Here is a 17018-nt window from a genome sequence, read left to right as displayed (position 1 = left end):
AGATCACACGGGGCCTGGTTGGCCATGTTAAAGATTTGGTGCATTGGGAGCTATGGAAGCATTTTGATGGGGTGGGGAGTGACATGTCCAAATTTGCATTTTCAAGTGCTCGCTCTGGCTGCAGTGTGGAGTATAGATTGGAGGGAACAAGAGAGAAAAGGAGGCTCACAGTAGGAAACTTTTGGAATCACCTCAGGCAAAACTTGATGATCGCATGGGCTGAGGTGGAGGGAGTGAGATGGGGCAAAGAAGGTGGATGTGGATAGTATTTAGGAGGTCAGATTGGCTTGACAATGGATTGGATTTGGGGGGTGAGGGAAAGGGAGGTGTCAAGGATGACTTGAAGTTTCTGGTTTATTAAACTGGGTGGTGGCATCCATCATGGTGAAGAACAAAGGTTGGGAGCCAGGTTTGGGGGGAAAACTTCAAGAGTTCAGCTTGCAATATGACTGCACCTACTTCCTGGGACTATTGGGAAGGACACTGCTCATGGAAACCCTGGAGTGGTTAATTTCAGAGATGAGCCACTGTGTTCTCTTCTCTCTGCCCCTCACCTTGAGTCTGCTTGACCCTTGTAAGAAATGGTCACTGAAAACACGCTCCTTAGGGGGACTAATTGATCCAGCGGGGTGACAGTTAGTGCCATGTGGGCATTAAAAAATATGGTGCCCTTGTGTCCTGAAAGAGTTAAATGTCCTTCCCACAACAAGCCGCTCCCTCAATCCTTGTTACAACTGCGAGTGGGCGGGAAGCAGTCGACCTCAAAGCTGGGCTTCAGCCACTCACATGCTCTGTGAACGGGAGAGATGCTGCACTTTTTTGAACCTCTACTTTTGATGGTGAGGATCAGATAAAATGGTGTGCTGAAAGGGCTTTAGAAAGTTAACTGCTGTATAGAAAGAAACAGGGTTTTATTGTTGTCATTGTGGTTGCAGCTTCCTCAAGGCGCCGTCTGCCACCCCTTGCAGATTAGGAGGAGGATAGGATTTGTGTCAATGACCACGACTTCACTCGATGGGTTTGGCTGTCGGCATCGCCCCCATCTGTGGTCCCGCAGCCAGATTTTTGTTGCACGTGACCCTGTTCTTACGCAAGAATATTGCAGATTCAGTTCCTTGACACATTGTGCCAGATCCTTCAGCAAAACTGAAATCTTCCACATCTGCTCTGTTCCTCTTACTCACTAATTTTGGTAATTTGATTACAGAGAAACCCTCTCTGTTGGAGCCTTTCTGTTCTGGCCCAGGAAACTGGTTCTGCTTGAAGTGCTCTCTCCTCTACTTCTGAACAGGTTGTTTTTACTTCGTGTTTTGTTCTTGAGTTTGGAAAATACAGCATTGACATGAGCTAGCTGCGGTGGGCGAACTGCCTCTAGTTCTTTTTAGAGCAGGGTGGGGAATAAACAGATAAACACACTCATATACACATAAATACTCTGGGCAGAAAGCATCAATACCTGTGTGTGTTTTCCTCCATCAAAAGGGACAAGCGAAGTGTTACTGATGACCTCACGTATTGGCACTGGGAGCCCAGCCTGGATGTTTGAGCTGTGAAATGTGGGTGGGTCTATGGTTTCTCTGGGTTTCCATTTCTTCACTTGTAAAATGAAAGCATCTAAGTTGCCCCTTCTGGCTCAGAAGGTCATCCATTCATTCAACAAACATCTGTTCTAGGTGCTGGGGATGTAGCCACGAATAAATCAGACAAACTCCTGGCTCTGAGAAACCTGAATCCTAGCCGGATTGTTCATTCATTTGGGAAATAGTGACTGGGCCCCCGCTGTGTATCAGGTACTGTGCTGGGCACTGGGAAAACAGTGGTGGACGGTGCAGAAGTGGGCCTTGCTTTGGGGGAGCTGGCAGTCTGAGAGGGGAGAAGTGACAGCAATAAAGGGTCCTTACTGTATTTTGATGAGATGAAGGCAGGATGCTAGGATGCCAGGGGGCACCGAGTCAGGGACCTGCCCCATCTGAGGGTCAGGGAAGCTCTCCCAAGAGAAGGCTGAGCTGAGGGGCAGGAGGAGGAAGAGGGGAAGGAGGGATGTTCTGGGCCTGGGAGGAGGCTTTGAGAAGCTGTGAGGAAGTGGGAAGGTCTGAGGGGGCTGGAGCTGGGAAAGGGCTGGCAGTGGGGCGGGAGGAAGCCCGAAATCTAGGCAGGAGACAGTTCTCCAGGCCCTGGTGGGCCTCGAAGGCTGGGTGGGGACAGGGAGACCAGGGCCGCTGGGACCCCTCAGAGAGTGAGGTGCCTAGTGGCAGATTCTAACTGACAGGTGGCGCTCTCAAGTTCAGGGTCCTCTTCAGCCAGCCCAGCGCCCCCGTAGGTTACACTCAGGCCCTCAGCACCTTCTGGGCTATTGGAGCACCCTTCACATTGGGACCCCCTGATAAAATTGATCACCCCTAATTTCTCTCTTTTAACCCTTTTTTTCCTGAAGATGTCTTTATGGGACTTGAGTCATCCGAGGCATTTGGCAGTGTGAAGGAGGCCTTTTATAACTGAACAGTCTTCTCTTCTGGTACGTTTGTGTCTTTTCCCTGCACATTTTCTTTGGAAATCTTGCTGAGAGTTTGTCTGGGTGGGGCCTTACCTTTGGTGAGAAGGCCATGAGAGAGTTGGGGGGAGGGGACATGGATCATGAACCCTCTAGTGCCAACACCAAGAAGGAGCCACAGACATTTCCCCCACTGTTGAGCCTATGCCAAACTCTAACCACGCTGCACTCAAGCAATTAGGAAACAAGAATCTTGTTTAAAAATAAAACACATGGTTTTCCATATGACTTGTGTCCCTTGGGGTTGTGGCTACTAGTGGCACTCCTGTCCTCTGAGCTTCAGCCACATTGGCCACCTCGAAGCTCCTCAAACACTCCATGTTCCCTCCCTCCTCAGGGCCTTTGCACATGCTGTGCCCTCGCCTTAGAGCACTTGTTCCTTCATCTTGTAGGTACCTCATTTATTAAGATTAAGGGAACCTCATAGTGTTCCCTTAATCATCCTTCTTAGCTCAGCTTAAACATCATTTCTTCAGAGAAATCTTCACTGACCCACCCAGGTGAGATTGGGTCCTCTTTTATATTCTGCCATAGCTCTCTATTCTCTTCCTCCCTAGCACTTACCTTAGCTTGTAGTTACATATTTGTGAAGCAATTCGACTGGTGCCTGCCTCCCCAACTAGACTCCAGGTTCTCTGAGAGCAGAAACCGTGTCTGTTTCAGTCATTGTTGTGTTTTCAGTACGAAGCACAATGTCGGACATCTAGTGAGTGCCCCATAAACATTTGTTGGATGAACAAACTGTCACAAATCACAATTTCCTAGTCTTTTTGGATGTGCCGTTTCCATAAGGGACCCTGAGTAAGTCAAGTCACACTGTCCTTCGGCAGTGCTCTGGCCTGTGCTTCTGTGAAACCTGGGCTGAGACAAGCCTGTCAAGAGATGTGTTTTAGTCCATGTTGGACAACAGCTCTGGCCAAAAGGGAAATGAATGGAATCTTTGGGGGTAGGGAGCTGAGTGCACTAGGAAAAAGATCAGACGTTTGGGCGGAGAGCTGGGAGTTTAATGTGGCTGGGATAGTTGGCGTTCTTCAGATAGCCATGAGCTCCCTATATCTGCCGGCTTCCCTTGGACTTACACTGGGGCCCTCAACCTGGTTCCCTCCGATGGGCTGTGAGTGGCATTGATGGGAGCCATTTCCATGCTGAGGTGGGTAAGATGTGTGTACCTTTTTTTCCCCTCTCTCTCTTCCCTTATCTTGAAGGCCTGTGTCCACAGGACATAGTTTCAAGATGAAGAAAGGCCTCCTAACATGCACCAGATATTTTGTGAATGAGAAATAAATCTGTTATATCAAACCTTTAGGATTAAGATGAATTTTATGAAAATTTCAGGGTTTATTTGTTACTGCGGCATATCGTAGACTGTCCTAATACTCTTTCACCACATTAAAGCTTCCTCATGATTCAGTTTTCTCAAAAGCAAAATATTTATTTCCTTCTAAATTCATACCTGTTAACCAGATGGCTTCAGACTTTCTGGAATTTATATTCAGAATTCCAGACATCCCACTGGTGATTTTCAGATGCTGCGGCTCCTGCCAATATTCGGTTTTATTGGTCTCTTGATACGGCTTCCTTCCTCTCCTCCAGGAACAATGTCTGATGTTAAGTGAACGTCTTGCAGCCCTGGGTGGCGTTTCTGACAGCTTATAGGAGAGGGGTTCCGCTTGGCAGATTCCTGGAGAGTTGCACACCTTTCAATCTGCCCTCTCCTGGGTGAGCTGGGGCAGAGAGCATGTCCATCTCAGGTCCCATCTCCTCCAATTATTCAGCAGGCTCAGAATTGAAAGGCTCAGACCTGGATCAGACAAAAAAAAAAAAACAAAAAACAAACCCCAATAAAGCATCATTTATCTGGGCAAGGAGACTCTTTGCCATGGTAGCTGCTGAGGAACAGCTCCTGAGTCCTGCTGCTCCTTTCTCTTTGCTTCTTTGAGAGCTCCTCAGGGGCCTGCTGAGGAGGTCGGGGCTCCAGCTGGGGTCCAGGAACGGGTATCAAACGACGGATCCTGCTAGTGCTGAAGGTGGCTTCTTGCTCGCCTCGGGGTGTGATTAGCTGGCTGACCTTGGGCAAACCACTCCAGCTGCCTCCTCTGTGGAAGGAAGGGTGTGGGCGGAGGTGGGGGCCTGTAGCACTCAGCAGTTTTCAAACCACTGACCCTCAGGGATCACAAGGGTGGATAATGGGGGCATAGGACACTGGCCTTCTTTGCCAGAAAAATCCTGCTTTTATTTATTTCACTGGTGTGGCTGGATGATCCATTGAGGTGTTAACTGATCTATAAATTCATGCTTTGTTTTGGCTGTCATGAGAGACGCCAAAGAATGAGGTGAGTTTTTTCTCCCCCCATCTTAAGAAGGTAGTCAGACCTCTCCTCTGTATTTCACTGTCCAGTGGGGCATGAGGGCCTTCCCCAGAGCCTGCTCCACAGATGTGCCAGCTCCTTCTGTCCTCTGGAACTTGAGTCCAAGTCAATCTCTTGTTTGGTTGTGCTCACGGGCTGTGAATTTACGAGGCTGAGGCTCTGGGCTCTGGGAGGTACCAGGAGTTGAAGCGTGTTCTCAGTGGAGAGGGGAATTTCTATGTGAGCATTTCTGGTAAATTGCCTAAAGAGATCGTGGTAGAAAAGGTCCCGAATCTCTAAGAGTCCAATAATAACTTGTTATCTTATCTTATTCGAAATAAATGTGCTCTTTCATACCTAATTTTATGTTAGTTATTTTGTGTTCTTTTTCTTACAGAGGGCACAAAAATTGCATAAATTTCAGGCATCACAAAGCCCAGATCTGTCCCTGCTTATGCTAATCCAAATCAGGATATGTTTGCAAGGATCAGTGACCAGATAGAGTGTGTCCAGGATGCCCCCAAACACACTCTGTTGGTGCTTTGTCCAGCCCAGTGCCCTCTGGGAGTGCCTTCCCAATCCTTGTGGTGGCTCCAAAGCCTAGGTTTGAGCCAGCCGCACCTGAAGCTGTCTGTCTAGGTGTGGCCAAGCGTGATTTCTTCCCTGTTCCAACAGTTCTGGGCATTTTATTTAAAATCTATTTAGTGAGTTCTCATTACAACCTTGTGATATTTCTTCTGTAGTTTGTCTTAAATTGGAATTTCAGTAGCAGAGTGTTATTTAACTTTTTATGTTATTTTGTCATATCTCCCCAAATCAGAGTGCAAGCCCCTTGCAGCCGGGCTGCCTTCACAAAAAGAACTTTGTATTTCCTGAAAAGCAAGGCTCACAGTCAACTTCTCAACACATTTCTGTCGGTTCATTTGAATAACAAGACCTATCATATTTTCAAAGTTTAAAAAAATGTGTTATCTTAATTAAAAGAGGCAGAACAGGTAGATATTTTCTCTGCTTTATATAATTGAAAATTTCAGCTGAGATACAGCTCAGGTAGGAACCAGAATTAGACACTGTTCCAAGGTAAGACAATTATAAACCATTTTAGATAGATGGTTCCATCTTATTTTTCAGTTCTTGCAAGAAAGCAGAAATTTCTAGCAAGTCCCTTTCCAGCTGGTCCTGTTTATCAGAAAGCCTTCTTTTCTGGCTGCCCTAAGCCTCCTCTGCTCTGATTTAAAGTTTATTTGCATTTCCCCCACACCACTAAAGAGAACTTTTCAAAACACTAAGCATGTTGGCCTCCTCCAATGTATTGAAAGAAACCCAGAAGCATCTTCCGTGTCTTCCCACCCAGGGTGAGCTGGCCCTGCCTGCCTCCTCAGCTGTTCCTGCCCGCCTCTTCTTGCACTCTGCTCTAGTCACATGGGTCTTCTCATACTTCCTAGGACATGAGGAGAGCTCCTGCCTCAGGGCCTTTGCACGTGCAGCCCCACTGTCTGTTCTTCCTCCTGTTTTTTTTCTCTCACATCTCTGCTTAAATATCACCTCCTCCAAAGGGCCTTTTTGACCACCCATCACAAAGAGGCCCCTGCTCTGCCAGACTGTATCACAGCACTCTATTTATTTCCTGGACAGAATGTTTCACAGTCTGAAATAATTCTAATTATTGCTTGCTTCAGCTGTTTATGATCTGTCTTCCCCACAAGTGAGTTCTCTGAGGGCGTGGACCCTGTGTGTTTTATTCACTGTTGCATTATCCATTCCCACTTCTACTCATCACGGGGCAGGGGTTCGATATATATTTGTCAACTGGAAGACAGAAGTATTTGATTTGTTGATCTTGGGGTGAAAGAGAGCTCAGGATCCACCCCTCAGAGTTTGGTCGCAAGAGGTTCACCTGAATCTGAGAGGCTGCCTGATGACAGGTGGCCACCTTTGGATCAGGTCAGTCAGCTGGCCCCCTGACAAGGGAGTGGTCTCCTCCTGTCTCTGTGCTCTGGCCCCTGTGTAGACATTCTGAGTCACACATGTTCCTCCCACCTTCCTCCCCGGCCTTGTCCATCTGGCGGGTCCAGGAAGACCAACAGGGAGCTGGTGAGCACCAGGTGAGACCAGTAGGGAGCTGGTGAGCTGCTTGTACGGCTGGGAAGACACGGTTTGGGAGGCCCCCTCCTGCCCCTCCCAGCCCCGTCTTTTCCTGAGGCCTCAAGTGTGAGCACTGCCACTCAGCGAGGCTGACGGGATGGGTCTGGTGGTTTGTCACCTCAAAGGGAGGTGGGGATCACTCGGGGAGATGAGTCCAGATGAGATTTTAAAGGATGCCATTGTCTGAGGTGACAGGTCACAGCCCGTTTTCGGGCCTGGGGTCTCTCTTGGGAGTCGATGGATAAGAGAATGATTCAGAAGCTAGAGAGAGGGAAGTCAGCTTTGGAGGCTTTTTCCCCCTGCTCAGCCACAATTCCGTCCAAGAGCTCACCTTTAATGTGGGCGTGTGAGGCCAACCTGCTGGGACAGACCAGAAGAACCAAGCCAAGAGATACCGATGACAAATCCAGACCAGTCGGGTGTGGAGCAGCCAAGGGCACAGCCTCGCAGGGAGGCAACCACGGAGCTGGGAAATTGGAAACAGCAATCAAATGTTTGAAATGGGACCAGTGGGTGCAGAGGGCTTCTGTGGAGGCTGGAAACAGGGGCAGCCACACTAGGCGTGAAGGCTATATGGGCAGAAGGAGCAGCAGTGTCTCCAGAGGGGACGGAGAACGTCACTCCCACCCCAGAGCAGGGTGGGCAGTGATGCTGGGCCGTGGGGAGGTGAGTGACGCACAACTTCGAGGACTGTTAGCGGCACTTGGCAAAGCCCATTTTGTGTAAACGGTCTAATTTGAGTCTATGAGGAATATATTACCACCTTCACTTCCTCGATATGGAAACAGGCCCTGGAGGGGTCGAGTGAGTCACCTGAGCTTCTGCCGCAGCTAGTTAGTGGCAGAACCAGGATTGGAAGCTGGGTTTTCTGATGCTCAGATCAAGCCTTTGCCGTCTCCGCCCAGCCACAGGAGTGTTTTATGAGCTTGCAGCCCCCCTGGAGACTATGCCCACCCTCCCTTTCTGGATCTTCCTCCTTCTCAGCTCCAAATCAGATCCGTCATCCTCAGTTCCAATCGACTGGTGCACTGAGAGCCTTCAGAGGGCCCCCGCCTGTGCAGGTTCTGACGCCTTGCTCCATCAGCCCATGAGGCGACCCTTCTCACCCCGGACACAGCCCCCCAGGAGGCCCAGAGACTTGGGGCAGAGCAGGATGGTAGATTCTGGAATCCAGCATTCTCTCCCAGGCGGTACCATCAGGGGGATGGAGAGCCTATATGTTTGCAGGAAACAGCTGATTCCACTGAGACCTCCTTCATGTTCAGGATGGACCCCTGGCCTGATCTGGGTGGTACCTCTCCTTGTTCCAGAGAGGCTGTGGTCGATTGCATTAAGGCCCCTATTCTTCCGTCTCTCCTTATCCATGCCCTTTGCCATCTGACTTTGTGGATTTTACTTCCTTATTTCTTAACTCTGGCATTAGTCACGTGACTTGCTTTGGCCAACAGAATAAGGTGAAAGAGGTAGTGTAGTTTCCAGCCTGGACCTCAACGTGTTTCTGCTTGCCCTCTTGCTCTCCCCCTGGGAAGAGCACGCCTGGGCTAGCCTGCTGGTTGTTGAGAGGAGGAGGATGAGAGACACATGGAGCACAGCCACCTGGCTAAGGTGCCAGGCCGAGAAGCCCAGAGAGAGCCCCCAGCAGATCTTCAGATGCCTGAGGAGCCAGCCTATGCCGGCCACTCCACACAGCTGCGTGAGCTAGAATTGCTTAATTTTGTATGCCACAGGGGTTTTGTGGCTGGTAAGCAGCAGCCTGCTGATGGTAGCTAATAGATACGGAGGCACTTTGAGTTAGGAAAGTACCAGAACTCTGAAAAAACTAACTCAATGTATTATATAGACATGAGAAAAAGTAAGAAAGTTGGTTGACCAAACCTTAGCTCAGAAAGAGACTTAGGGATCCCGAGTCCTCCCCTTTCACCTCGTGCATGAGGACTCTGAGTCCCAGAGAGGCGAGGTGACTTTTTCCAGGCCACACAGCTGGCTTGAGTTTCCCAGTCCAGAGCTCTTTCCTGCCCCTGCCTACAAACCTGCCTGCCTCCTTGTCCGGTTTAGATGGCCACACTGGGCGGGTGGGGGTCCGAGCATGTGGGCGAAGGTCAAGAGTGGGGTGTGCTCCACAGCCATGCTCTTAACCTCTGAACCCTGCAGCCATTTGGTCCCTGGGGTCTGAGACTGAGTAAACAAGCTTAAGCAGGAGGTTGATCCCAGAGTGACCCCTCCACCTTTCAGTAAGGGTCTCCTGGCTCCAAATGGCAGCCAGTTGCTGCTTTCAGCTGCTAAGCCCCAGAGGTCACTTTGAGCTCTGCAATGCCAAATTGGTCCCGTTCTCAAAAAACTGTGACGTGGCTTCAGGACCTTTGGGGCACTCGCATTGCCTTGCCTGTGGAGGCTGAGAAACACTCCTTTGTGTATGGGGCGTGTATAGAGCAGTTGGCCTGTGTCTTCCATGCTGCCAGCTGCTTTTCTTGTCCATCTGTTCTCCCAGAGGTGGGCCAGGGTGTGAACTCCTGACAGGCAGCCGGGTGTGAGTTTGCATGTGCATGTCTGCGTGTGTGTGAATGTGGGGAATGAGACGGGGTGAAATAATTCTAGGGTGTTTATGACTGCGGATCTGTGAAGCTCTCCTTTCCTGGGTAGAACATAATGGGTTTAACGACTGTAGTGCTCTTCAGTAATTCTTCTGTTCCAGGGTCTTCCAATTGCCTTGTCTCCTTTTCACTCCCTTCTTAGTGGAAGGGCATTAATTAGATCTGCATTGGGAGAATCAAGATTCCAGCCCCGTTACAGGAGGAAGAGCAGGTGTGGGCTCCAGGCAGGTGGACTAGACAAGCACAAGCTCTATGGAGCCCTTCTGCTCGGCCCCCACCTGTCAGTCTGGACTCTTCCTTCAGACTTCAGCAGGAGGTCTCTTGGGATTCCTGGGTCGGTTGACTGGTCAGGACAGAGAGGCTGAGCTCAGGCTGTTGAAAGGAGACTTGGGGCTGCCTTCTGGTTCCCCAAGACACTTTGTGCTGTGGTTTTCCTACCTGGCTGCACATTAGAATCACTTGGGAGTTTTCAAAGTATCCATGCCCAGACTTTACTTCAAACAACAGGATCAGAATCGTTAGGGGTGAGCGCCCGGGCAAGGTGTTTTTATGTAACTCCCCAGCTGATTCTCATATGGAGCCAGAGTTGGAACCACTGCTTCCAGAGATGAATCTGTAAGAGCCTGTGAGAACTTTGACCAAACGCTGTTTGGGGTGTATGATGGTGAGGCAGTTCTGTGGGTTAAGACCCTGCCTGCAGTAGGCTGAACGTTGGTCCCCAAGATATCAGGTTCTGATCCCTGGAGCCTATAAATATTATCTTATTTGGAAAAAGCATTTTTGCAGATGATTAAATTACGAATCTTAAAATGGGGAGATTATCCTGGATTATTTGAGTGGGCAGTAGAGGCAATCACAAATATAAGAGGGGGCAGAGGCAGATTACACAGACACAGAGGAGAAAGTGATGGCAAGACGGAGCAGAGGGGGATTTGAAGATGCTAGCCTTGAAGACTGGAGTGGTACGACCACAGGTCAGGGAATGCTGGCAGCCACCAGGAACCAGGAGGAACAGATTCTCAGTAGAGCCTCCACGGGGAGCGCAGCCCTGCCAACAAATTGATTTTGGCACCATGAAACTGATTTTCGATTTCTGGCCTCCAGAACAATGAGAGAATAAATGTGTGTTGTTTTAAGCCAAGCAGTTGATGGTAATATGTTATAGCAGCCAATGGAAACTAATACACCACCCACTGCAGGCCCTTTGAGCGTTACCCTTTATGGGTAACATCCCCTAGCCCTACCTATAACCCACATGAATCCAATTAATCAACCAACTGGACAACTACTATTAACCAGGGGACCAGCCCTGTGCTGGATACAATGGCAGTTACCAAGCAGGATGGGCAGCAGCCAGGAGCACAGTCAGGAGGGGGACAGAGTCAGCAGACGGGGCTGGCATCCCTCGGGGGTTTCTACCTACTGTTCACATGACAATCAGAGGGACTTTATATAGACCTGGAAGAGCTCATATAGGCAGGGAGAGGAGGCTGGGGGAACGGAGACGGAATCCCTGGAGAGGATAGGATGGTTTGAAGGTAGGAATTTGCCCAAGATTTTGTGGAAACGAGTGCATGGACCAGCTTGGCTGGAGCCAAGCTTTGAGGAGGGAAGTTGTTCTCAAACTTTGGTGTGTTGAATTGTTGAGCGTGGCATCTAGGAATCTGTACTTGATACAAGCTCCTTGGATTATTCTCATTTAGATGATCTGCTGATCACATTTTGAGAAACACTGAGTTTGGGGGTCATGGAGATAGAACTGAAAATACTGATTATAACCAGGCTGGTTGACTCTTCAAAATTAGCAAAATTTTCAGCATTATTTGTTTTACTATGCAGCTTTTCTTTCATACCTATAACATATCTTAAATTCTTATTTTCATCAAACTAATGTATATGCATAAATTTAAAAGTTAAAAAAAAGTACTACAAGGATTATGATGAAAATCGTCAGTCCCCATCCTACCTCTTCCTGTATCAAATTCCCAGAGGCAACTTCTTTCAACTCTTTTAGCTATGTTTTCTGGTTTTTAGGTTCTGTATTTCCAAATGACATGTGTGTACTGCTATTTCTTGACTTTTCAGTTTGAGGCTTAATCTAGTGACTTTCCACCCAAGTTCATGAATAACTTTTCCATCTGTGTCTCGTCTCTTTCAACAGACCCGGTTCTCTCCCTCCATCTTCCCCCCATATCTATCTTATCATTTTTGGTTACATAAAAACCAGGGTTTAGATTTCTAGGCAAAACTGTTCACACCCAAGCCACACAGTGTATTATGACTACATTTTCTTTGTTGCGTAACTTAGATGTCTCTTGGAATAGTAAATTGCTTAGTTTTAGTTTTCCAGGTACCTGTGGCAGAGACAGGTAGCTGTTCCTGGACATCCTTTCTCCCTTCTTCTGTGGTAAGAGAAGTTTTAGGTGTACATTGAGCAACCCAGCAAAAGCTACAGTTCTTAGCACCCCTTGTAGCTGGGGAGGGTCACCATGACTCAGTTGGGCCAATAGGAGGTGAGCAGATATGCTGTGGTAACATCTGGGTCATGCCCTTAAAGGTAGAAATATGCCTTCCTCTTTCTTCTTTCTCATTCCTGCTGCAGAAATGCAGATGTGGTGGCAGGAGCAAGATCAGCTAATGTAGACTCCAGGGTGGAAGTCATGTGTTGTAGAGAGAAGGACCACGTGATTGGAGATGCCTGCATGATCTTGAGAAAGAAGGGTGCTATCTTGTTTGAGCTCCTGTACCATTGGGTCTTTCTGGGGCCTAACCTGTGTAATAACTACTAAAATGCCCCAGGGCAGACTTTCCGTGAAGCCAATGGAGCTGACGCTTCAGGGCTTCTCACTGGCACAGGTCTCTTTCAAGGCCCTGGGGGGGACTCTAGCCATTTTTTACTTTTAGTTTTGTATTCTTTTCATTAAAGAAGTCCCCTCCCCCAATTATATAAGCTTCAGGGGCCCCTCCAAAGTGGATCCCACCCCTCTCAGTCTCTAAGCTGGAGACAGCTAGCTCTCCACCAAAACCCATTCTCCCCTTCTTTGGACCTCAGTCAGGCTGGCTTTCCCAGCCTATCTTGTGGTTAAGTATGGCACTGTGAGTGGCAATGATGTGTGCTGCCTACAGGATGTGCTCGTCCAAACCTCCTCCAGTCTCTTCCATGCTTTGCCCCTATTCTGGCTGATTGGGAAGGTGACAATTAGGGTGTCCTTGGAAGGCATGTATGGAAGATAATGAAGCATCCATCAACCAGGGTTGCTGATAAATGCATAGAGGGAGCCACTCACCAACCTGAGTGTCTGCCCAGGACTGTTAAACCAAACAAGAATGAACTTGTCTTTAAGCCACCGACTTTTGGGGCGTATATTTGTTTCTACAGATCAGCTTACCCTAACACAGTACCTCTCACTGATCGATCCCCACCCTACAGAATTCTAAATCTCATGGCAGCACAGTTAACCGTATTCAGTAATCCACCAGTTCCAATTATTTCGTTTGGAAAGTCCTCAGGCGACTGCTGAATTCCTCCTCTAATCTGTTTTCTTGCTGGATCTGCTGTGGAGCTATAGCATTGATCATCGTCTTAGGGAATTCCCTTTGCTTCTCTCTTGTGTTGGAGCCTGTTTTCTGGATCCTATGACTTCACATTTCCTTATTTATTCTTTTGTTTTGCTGTAACACGCCTTCTAGTAGCTTTCTAAGAAAGAATGCATGAGAAGTAAAATTGTAGAAATTTTGTATGTTTGATTTACATTTTTGTTTTATGTCTAATGTTTATCTCAACTTATAGTTTGGTTGAGTATAGCATTCTAAGTTGGAAAGTTTTTCCCTCCAAATTTTTAAGGCATTGCTCTGTCATCTTCCCAAGTTGCTACAGATGAGTTCAATGCTAATCTGATTTCTTTTCTTAGTCTGTGATCTCATTTTCCCTCTGAAAGAGTTTCAGAATACTGTCTTTGTTTTCAGTGCTCTTATGTTTAAATGATATGCTTTGATGTGGGTCGCTTTTCAAACGTTCAGATAAGAATGCAGTGGGCTTTTTGAATTTATAAACTCAAATCATTCAGTTCTGGGAAAGTTTTTTTGATAATTTTTCCCACTCTCTCTTTCTGGAAGTCCCCACTATTCAGATTTTGGCTTTTCCAGAATGATCTCCTAATTTTTTCTGGGAGATTTTCTCAATGTTAACTTCTAACTCTTTTATTGAAATTTTTATTTCTTTGGTTGTTTGTGTTTCAATTTCCAGAAGTTCCTTCCTTTCCTTGAATCAATAAACCATTCTTACTTTTTTTTAAGTGTTGTATTCTTGATTCATGAATGTAACATCATCTTTTATCTTCCAGAGGATACAATTATAGTTTTTAAAAAATGTTTCCTTCTGCTACTTGAAGTGTCTCTTTTGCCTCTGAACTTCTTTTCTTCTGTTTTGGATTTTCTCTGTCATGTTGAAAGGTTTCTTCAAGTGTCTAGCAATTCTTGGCTGACTGTTCATATTTAAGAGAGAGGTATTCAATCTGTTTGGAACTTCTAAGAGATTTGTTGACTGGTGGGCCTCCCTATAGCCAATTCCATTGCAGACCCCCAAATGTCAGTATCTCTAGGACTTTCCTATGGCCCAATTTCCTTATAGAGACATCCTCTTATTTCTTGATTTGGAGTGTAAGACTGGCCGCTTAGAAGTGAAAGTGGCCTGAAGTGAACATAGAGATCCACCTTCAAGGAAAGCCTTGTTGCATCAGTTTCTGGGACTGCCGTTGGAGGTAATCTTCAGCTGTCATCCCCTTCATGGGTAGTCACAGCTGCAGAGAACCCCTTGCCCAAGATCATGTCCTTCCAGGAGTGGCCCATATCCAATGATTGATCGAGATGGAGGTATAAAGGCCTGGCACTTTTGGCCCACTGTGGGACAACTCTGATGGGCCATTTCAGCTCTAGGGTTCCCTGTGGGGTTGGCTGAGGCTATCAGACCTGGATTGCGGCTCTATTTTTCCTTCTGCTCTATTCTCCTTCCCGTCTACAAGTGTTGATCCCAGGAGTACCCCCTAATAAACCTCCTGAGCAGTAAACTCTTTCTCACAGCCTGCTTTCTAGAAGACCCAACTTGAAATAGCTCCTTAAGGAACATTCCATAAAAGAAGATAATAAGTTGGGGTTTTGAGGCTGGATCATTCACCTCCTATTTGGCAACGAAGACCCCATCATTGGTGATGGGTGGGCACAGATAGTCCCTGGTGCAAGTCCACTGGTTACAACTTTCACTGGTGGTGAACTGGGTGGTGCACTGACAGAAGAAAATGCACTAGCTGGTGCTATACATCAGGTGTTTGGAAAAAATGAGGGAAATAATGCTATAAACACAATGGGACTGGATGGGGTATTAATTTTCTATTGCTGCTGCAGCAAATTACCACATATGTAGTGGTTTAGACCGTTCAAATTTATTATCTTACAATTCTGTAGGTCAGAAGTCTGACACAGTTCTCACTGACCTACAAGTCAAGGTGTTGGCAGGACACTCCTCTCTCCTAGAGGGCAGAATCTGCTTCCTTGCCTTTTTCAGCTTCTAGTGGCTGACTGTATTCCTTGGCTCACGGCCCCTTCCTTTGTCTTCAACGTCAGCAGTGGTGGGCCAAGTCCTTCTCACGCTGCCGTCACCCTGGTTTTCTAAAGCAGCCAGGAAAAGCTCTCTGCTTTTAAGGACTGGTGTGATTAGATTGGGTCCACCTGGAAAATCTAGGATACTCTCTCCATCTCAAGGTTCTTAATCTAAATCACATCCTCAAAGTCCTTTTCGCCATGTAAGGTCACATATTCCTAAATTCTGAGGATTAGAGCAGGGAGATCTTTGGGGGTCATCATTTTTCTTCCCCAGATGGATATTGCTAAGCTTTATGAAGTGCCAGAAAAAGATAACAAGTCTGAGAGCAGTTAACAGCCAATCCAAACCACGTGAAAGCCTCCTTGTTTCATATAAAGAGGCTCTCATCTCACAGAGGGAGGGCAGAGAAAGCTGAGCCCTGGTGTAGGACTTAATGGTTGGAGTAGCCAGTCTCCACAGAAGGCTGAACTCTTGAACATAGCTGGTCTGCTATGCCAAGGTCAGGGCCCAGGTTGGGAAAGGATTGGACCTTGCCACATGGATATCTGGGTCAATGTCACCCAAATCTTGACTTCTCAGGTTCCCCTGAACTCTCTGGGCCTGCAGAGGTTGGCCACCCGTCTCTGAAGAGCTAGCACTCCCACCCTTGCTTGAAGACATGCAGAGGCCTTTCCCCTGCAGGATAAAATGTTCCCTCTCCCTCAGGATCTGTCCCTGCCTCCTCCTGGCCACCAGGCCTATACCTAGGGTTAAGTCACAGCACCACCCAACCAGGGATGTGCTGGGCTTGAAAAGGGAGGAAAGGAACTATCTCTCAAATCTAGCCAGCAGGTACTAGAAAGAGCCAGAGGAGTACACTAGACTGGATTCTGAGAGTGCTTGGTCACGAATGCCAGAGCATAAGGTTGAATAAGCAAAAGCATATTGATTTGGGAACACTCACAAGATACACGATTTAATCAGATGGTATGAAGTCACTTCTAGGATGACTATAAGAAGCATGGAAAAGGAGATGGTCCACTTAGTGAGGTAGAAATGCCAGAATGACCATAATAAGTGGTAGAGAAAGGAATTAAAAGACTCAGGGATGCAGGCATGCTGAATGGATATACTAGGCGAGGCCAGAAAACCCACTAGATGAGGATACGTCATTCAAGGAATGCACTGACCAGAGAGGCACCACCATCACTAAGTGCGGTGGCAGGTCTCTGGGAGCTAATGGTAGCAGGGACCATATAGAACCAGGCTCACTGACAGCAGAAGGAATAGGACCCCAAGACAAGAGGCCACGTGGCAGTGCTTAACCTCAGAAGCTATTTATGGATGCAACAATTGTAACAAGTGACAGGAGCCATTATTGTGGATGCAATTATTATAGTAAACAGCAAGTTAAAGAGTGGTAGTCAAGGGGTCCTGACCCACAGAGAGTTGAGATGGTTAATGGAACACAGTATCCTTAGGGGAAAATTATAAGAGCAGCAAACACGGGTACTACTCAACTTGTATCAGCAGAAGAAATCAAGGAGAGATGCTCAGGAGGCTGAGGGCAGTCAGACAATAAAAAGTCGGGATTCCGTGCTTGGCTCCTGGATCTGAGCCAGATTTCCCATTGATTGAAAGAGAGGCCAGGTGCCCAGGAAGAAGTACCCTGCAACACTTCCATAAGTATACATGGTCCTTCTTCCACAGGGATCTATAACCATCTACTCTGGTAATTGTACTCCGGGGAAAGGGGAATACCCAAATATTTTATGGCCAGTTGGACATAGAGGCTGAGTTGACAC

General features: G+C 47.4%; 1 long non-coding RNA gene across 1 annotated transcript in view; it reads left to right on the top strand.

Annotated features, from left to right (window-relative positions):
• The first annotated feature begins 1671 nt into the window (after positions 1–1671).
• Positions 1672–17018, top strand: part of LOC139042099 (uncharacterized) — an 82403-nt gene continuing 67056 nt past the window's right edge. Inside the window, exons 1-2 of the long non-coding RNA XR_011498338.1 lie at positions 1672–1790; positions 2435–2515. This is a non-coding gene — a long non-coding RNA (uncharacterized lncRNA). The remainder of the gene's footprint in view (positions 1791–2434; positions 2516–17018) is intronic.

Source organism: Equus asinus, chromosome 25, assembly GCF_041296235.1.
Source record: "Equus asinus isolate D_3611 breed Donkey chromosome 25, EquAss-T2T_v2, whole genome shotgun sequence".
NCBI lineage: Eukaryota > Metazoa > Chordata > Mammalia > Perissodactyla > Equidae > Equus > Equus asinus.
This window is presented reverse-complemented; position numbering and strand designations above follow the sequence as displayed.